Source organism: Gigantopelta aegis, chromosome 6 (assembly GCF_016097555.1).
Source record: "Gigantopelta aegis isolate Gae_Host chromosome 6, Gae_host_genome, whole genome shotgun sequence".
Classification (NCBI taxonomy): Eukaryota; Metazoa; Mollusca; class Gastropoda; order Neomphalida; family Peltospiridae; genus Gigantopelta; species Gigantopelta aegis.
In genome coordinates this window covers 3,879,233-3,885,403 of record NC_054704.1, presented here as the reverse complement: position 1 = coordinate 3,885,403, position 6,171 = coordinate 3,879,233, and positions in this window count along the sequence as shown.

Genomic DNA, 6,171 nt, shown 5'->3' with positions numbered 1-6,171 from the left:
CATGCCTATAAAAATTACTATCACTATTATGCTCATTTGACGATAAAACTGTGACAAGCAATCAGGCAAATGCGACGACATATGTTGATAGCCTGTGTCTTGTTTCTCCGTGACAATCTCCAGTACAGATGTCCGTAAGTGTGGATTCTTGCAGCTTAATCACCCACCCTACAGTCCAGGACCCCGTTCCACAAAGCGATCTTAGCCCTAAGATCACTTTAAGTGCATAGCTACCGTATGCACAAAGGTGATCTTAGTGCTAAGATCTCTTCCCGGAACGGGGTTCAGACCTGGCCCAAGTGCACGTCATTATTGGAGATGTGTTCCAGAATGTCAAAGCCTTCCTTCCTGGTAGCTGGTTTGAAGATGACGAAAGTCTGAAGACGTTAACAGAAGGGTAGCTGGTTTGAAGATGACGAAAGTCTGAAGACGTTAACAGAAGGGTGGCTGATTTGAAGATGACGAAAGTCTGAAGACGTTAACAGAAGGGTGGCTGATTTGAAGATGACGAAAGTCCGAAGACGTTAACAGAAGGGTGGCTGGTTTGAAGATGACGAAAGTCTGAAGACGTTAACAGAAGGGTGGTTGGTTTGAAGATGGTGAAAGTCTGAAGACGCTAACAGAAGGGTGGTTGATTTGAAGATGGTAAAAGTCTAAATGCACTAACAGAAGGGTGGTTGATTTGGAGATGGTGAAAGTCTGAAGACGTTAACAGAAGGGTGGTTGGTTTGAAGATGGTGAAAGTCTGAAGACGTTAACAGAAGGGTGGCTGGTTTGAAGATGGTGAAAGTCTGAAGACGCTAACAGAAGGGTGGTTGATTTGAAGATGGTAAAAGTCTAAATGCACTAACAGAAGGTAGGTTGATTTGAAGATGGTGAAAGTCTGAAGGCACTAACAGAAGAGTGGTTGATTTGAAGATGGTGAAAGTCTGAAGGCACTAACAGAAGGGTGGTTGATTTGAAGATGGTGAAAGTCTGAAGGCTCTAACAGAAGAGTGGCTGATTTGAAGATGGTGAAAGTCTGAAGACACTAACAGAAGGGTGGTTGATTTAAAGATGGTGAAAGTCTGAAGACACTAACAGAAAGGTGGTTGATGGGCCAATCAGAAGATCTCTATTTTCGTGGTATCAGATAGATAGAATATGTCCTCTCTGTAACATTGCAGTAGGTGATGAGTTCCATTATTTATTTCAGTGTCCTCATTTTACTATTGAAAGAAGTACATATGTAAAGAAATATTTTTATATTAGACCCAACACCCTTAAATTAAGTCAGCTATTTAACTCCACAAAACTATCAAATAAAAAAAAATTTATGTACTTTTATTAATTTGATTAACGACGTATTTAAAAACATTTATCTTTCGTAAGTTACTTAATTGTAAGTTTGATTAAATTACCTGTATATTAGTGTGTACATGTGTTTTGTAAATTTATTTATTTAGCTATTTGAATGTTTGATTGCATTATTCTTTTAAGCAGTACACCGAAATGTTTGTAAACCACCTCAAATGTAACACCGATGGTGTTCTGAGTGAATAAAGTTATGTTCTGTGGCCTGGATAAAATGGGCCAAATAAATTGAGGTCAAGGCTGATTATATTGAAAGGAATATTGTATAGAAACATTTGATCCGACATTACTTTTAATACGAAGTTTCTTGATGTCTCTCAAACATATACCAGTACTTTTATAAATACATGTATATAAATATTTCATTGTAAAAAATATATAGAGTGTATATGTAAATCATGAACTGAATTTGAATTGAGTGAATCGTATGGTAATGTGAGTGTGCTGTGGTGGAGCGTGCTGTGGTGGGTGTGCTGTAGTGAGGTGGGGGTATAGTGGGGTATAGTGCAGTTCAGATTAATTTATTGCTTAGGACCTGCCTATCTAATACTTATGTTTCCACCTAGTATAGATCTTCCACCAAATATTTATAGCAGTAAACTGACACATTGTAAGAGAGTTTCATATATATATATATATATATATATATATATATATATATATATATATATATATATATATATGTATACTAATCTAGGACAATATTTTAATAAAACTGCTAATAATAAACTGTTGGGGGGGGGAGTACTCGCAAACAGTTAAAAATTACACAAATGTCGTTTAATTACTCGTGTTAAAACTTATCACATTAACTCTGCATGCGTTTTTCTTTTGCTGTTGTTTCTTTGCTTGTTTATGTTTATGTTGTTTTTTTGTTGTTTTATTATTATTATTATTATTATTATTTGTTTAATGTAATTACTTAGTACAATACATTTGCCATTTGTTAATACATCTGCCGTCAAATCAGAGTCAGTCGGCAGTAGATGTGTCGGATTACTCTGCTATCCAGTGAATTCAGTTGACAGACGATGTATCGGACAACTAGTTATTTGGTTTACACAAGGAAGATGAAAACACACGACTCAGCATATCTGAATTCAGGTCAAACACCGCCCTGAATCATGGGATAGCTGTTTCACATTCCATTAATTGTTGATGGGGTGTGGCGTCAAACATCACGTTGTTTTATTGTTATCCGCGTTACCTCGTTCACACAGACTGACTATCGCCTTCAAAGGGCAACAAGCCGTGTTTTATTAAAAAGAAAGGAAGATAGAAAAAGAAAAACCGCCCTTCCGAAATGAAAGAAAACTGTTTTACAGTACAATACCAAACAACGCTACACGACTGGACACACTACACAATGTGTATGAATATATCGGTCAAGGGGAAATGTCCCTACTTCAAGTACACAACTGCTAGTGACAATAAAGTTCGTTTGGTTTTGTTTTACGACACAATACGAAGGATCAGAGATGAAGCATGCTGATGAAATGTCAAACCTAATGAACTAGAATAAATTAGCACGTAGAATCCCTTGGTGCTATTACTTTATTTTCATTTCATTTCAACTTAGTTTCATGCTTATATCCAATTAAGGTTCAAGCACGCTGTCCTTGGTGTGAACCCTGTACCTACCAGCCGTATATCCAATGGCTTAACCACGACACCACCGAGGCCAGTTGTATTACTTTAACTTACATTCTCATCACTGAGCGGGTAAGGATGTGTTTAATGCTTTACTTTGATAGTTGATCAGTATCATACAACTAATATAACACACTTCTTCTAACATTGATGCACATATATCCTTATTAATTGTAATAAGAGGTTAAATAACTGGGTATATACTGTATATCATTAACTACATAATTTATTCGTAAGTTTAGTTCTAAAAAAATTTAAAGTTTATTTTGTTTATCGACACCACTAGAACACATTGATTCATTAATCATCGACTATTGGATGTCAAACATTTGACTCGTAGTCATCAGAAGAAATCCGCTACATTTTTCCTAATGCAGCAATGGATTTTTATATGCTGTTTCCCACAGACAAGAAAGAAAATACCACGGAGTTTGACCAGTTGTGATGCACTAGTTGGAACGAGAAAAACCCAATCAGTTGAACGGATCCACTGAGGTGGTTCGATCCTGCGACGCAAGCACCTCAGGCGAGCGCTCAACCGACTGAGCTAAATCCCGTCCCCCTGAAGTAAATAGTTAACAAGGCTATGAAGTTATTTATTGTTTTAGTAATTAAAATCAATTATTTTTTAAAAAGAAGAAGAAAAAAAAGAAGTTAATTTTCACAAAGGAATCGAGGAAGACGTAAAACCAAAGATGTGGAGAGGAATTTGTTACTGATGATTATAAACTATGAACCAGAAGTGTATACGAGGGGGGACTATGGGGGGGGGGGGGGTGCACACAATTAGGCCTGATATTTGATCTGAATTTCCTGTTGGTGTTGGACAAACTGGGTAAGAAAAAAGAGAGCAGAATAATCAATACAGTGACGTCATCAACGTTGGTAACTAACAGACAAAGAGTTGACTAATGAGTCAGATCGTGATATTTTCCCTTGACTTCATCTGTGATCAGATTACTGAAGGGTTGAGCTCTCACTGTTTGGCATGTTTTTGTTAAAACTTCACCTCTGTATAGCTCAATTCTGGGCTATTGTTTTTTGGCCACACGTTTGACCCACACTACTGTAAACGCTGCAACATGGACTTCAGTTCAAGTTATTTGATAAAATAAATCACTGCAGCATTTATATGAAGAACTGACGTTAATTAATAAAATTAAGAAGAAATTTGAAGCACGTTATAGTGACTCCGAGGAAAGGTAAACTATTAAAGAATACGACTGTATGAATATTAACAGATCGGTGGGAACCACTTGATTAAACTCTTACAAATATTCAGGTTTCATCAGAATTACTTTTAAAAGGAGTTTGGATAAGATTAAAAATCATAACTTTTGTTAACCATAGAATTGGAAAGTTTTGAAGTTTTTTTCCAAAATGGGACATCTTATGGGTAATATTTTAAAACATTTCAAAGAGAAGAATTGCAAACAAAGAAAATCAGTAATTGCCAAAAGGGAGTTTGTAGCTTTGAAGATATGCCTAACATGTAGGCCTATTTCTTTTCAAGAGGGGTGAGATGGTCATAAAAATGTGCAAAAGCAAACAGGATGGAGGGAGGGGGCAGGGGCAACTTCCTCTTCTGGTGCAGAGCAAATTTACTCATTCGGTCAAAATGTGCTGGTCAGAAACCTTGTCATCCTGTTTCCATCATTCTGTAGTGGCGAAGTTTATTTGTAGAATTCAGGAAATCGCATTTCAGGACCTTTTTAATTATTATTATTTTTTTTTTTTTATTGTCCCCAGAAATATTTGGCAGTGTTAGGGTTGAGGTACCCTGAGCTCACTGACGTACACATATTTTAATTATATTTCATATATATACATATACACTGTATATGCAGACTGTTTACATATACACAATGTTCATGTTTAAAACATATACTGCATTAGAAAAAACTCTCTCATCCACTCACCTACTCACCCCCACCCCCCCCCCCCCCCCCCCCCCCCCCCCCCCCCCACACACACACACATCAGTTTTCATACATGTTGGTAATTAGTAATTAGTAATCAGGACATTTACTTTCCAAACATTTTTGGGCCAACATAACTTAGCACAGACTCCTAAAACTTTGGATTTTCGCGCACTCGACCCCCACCAAGGTGTACTGTCTTCCACTGTGCCTACCGGCCTCGGTGGCGTCGTGGCATGCCATCGGTCTACAGGCTGGTAGGTACTGGGTTCGGATCCCAGTCGAGGCATGGAATTTTTAATCCAGATACCGACTCCAAACCCTGAGTGAGTGCTCCGCAAGGCTCAATGGGTAGGTGTAAACCACTTGCACCGACCAGTGATCCATAACTGGTTCAACAAAGGCCATGGTTTGTGCTATCCTGCCTGTGGGAAGCGCAAATAAAAGATCCCTTGCTGCCTGTCGTAAAAGAGTAGCCTATGTGGCGACAGCGGGTTTCCTCTAAACACATCTGTGTGGTCCTTAACCATATGTCTGACGCCATATAACCGTAAATAAAATGTGTTGAGTGCGTCGTTAAATAAAACACTTCTTTCTTTCTTTCCACTGTGCCTAAATATGAATGAATATGTGAATAGTGCACAGGCCCCGTTGGAATTAATTTTAAATCAGTGTGTGTGTGTGCGCGCGCGCGTGTGTCTGTGTGTGTGCGTGTGTCTGTGTGTGTGTGTGTGAGTGCGTGCGTGTGCGTAGGTGGGTGGCTAAACATTCCTCTTTAAGTGGAAAAAATATTTTTCTAAGACCAATTACAAGTGGTCTGAGCATGTTACAATTACAAATGATCCGAGCATGTTACAATTACAAGTGGTCCGAGCATGTTACAATTACAAGTGGCCCGAGCATGTTACAATTACAAGTGGCCCGAGCATGTTACAATTACAAGTGGTCCGAGCATGTTACAATTACAAGTGGTCCGAGCATGTTACAATTACAAGTGGTCCGAGCATGTTACAATTACAAGTGGTCCGAGCATGTTACAATGTCAAATATATATTTCTGTCTTGTTCTTTAATAGGGGCGGGATGTAGCCCAGTGGTAAAGCGTTCGCTTGATGCGCAGTCGGTCTGGGATCGATCCCCGTCGGTGGGCCCATTGGGCTATTTCTCGCTCCAGTCAGTGCACCACGACTGGTATATCAAAGGCCGTGGTATGTGTTATCATGTCTGTGGGATGGTGCATATAAACTATC